Genomic DNA, 306 nt, shown 5'->3' with positions numbered 1-306 from the left:
TAAGTCTTTATGGTAGAATCACTTCTATTCCTTTGAGTATATACCCAATAATGAGGTTGCTGGGTTGAATAGTAGTTCTGCTTTTAGCTCTTTGAGGAATTGCCATACTGCTTCCTACAATAGTTAGACTAATTTACACTCCCACTAAGAGTGTATTGTTTTCTTTTCTCCACAACCTTGCGAGTATCTGTTAGTTTTTGACTTTTTAGTGATAACCATTCTGAGTGGTGTGAGATGGTATTTCCTTGTGGTTTTGATTACACTCTAATGATCAGTGATGTTGAACATTTTTTCCTATGCTTATTG

Source organism: Colobus angolensis, unplaced genomic scaffold, assembly GCF_000951035.1.
Source record: "Colobus angolensis palliatus isolate OR3802 unplaced genomic scaffold, Cang.pa_1.0 Scaffold234, whole genome shotgun sequence".
In the NCBI taxonomy this organism is placed as follows: Eukaryota; Metazoa; Chordata; class Mammalia; order Primates; family Cercopithecidae; genus Colobus; species Colobus angolensis.
This window is presented reverse-complemented; position numbering follows the sequence as displayed.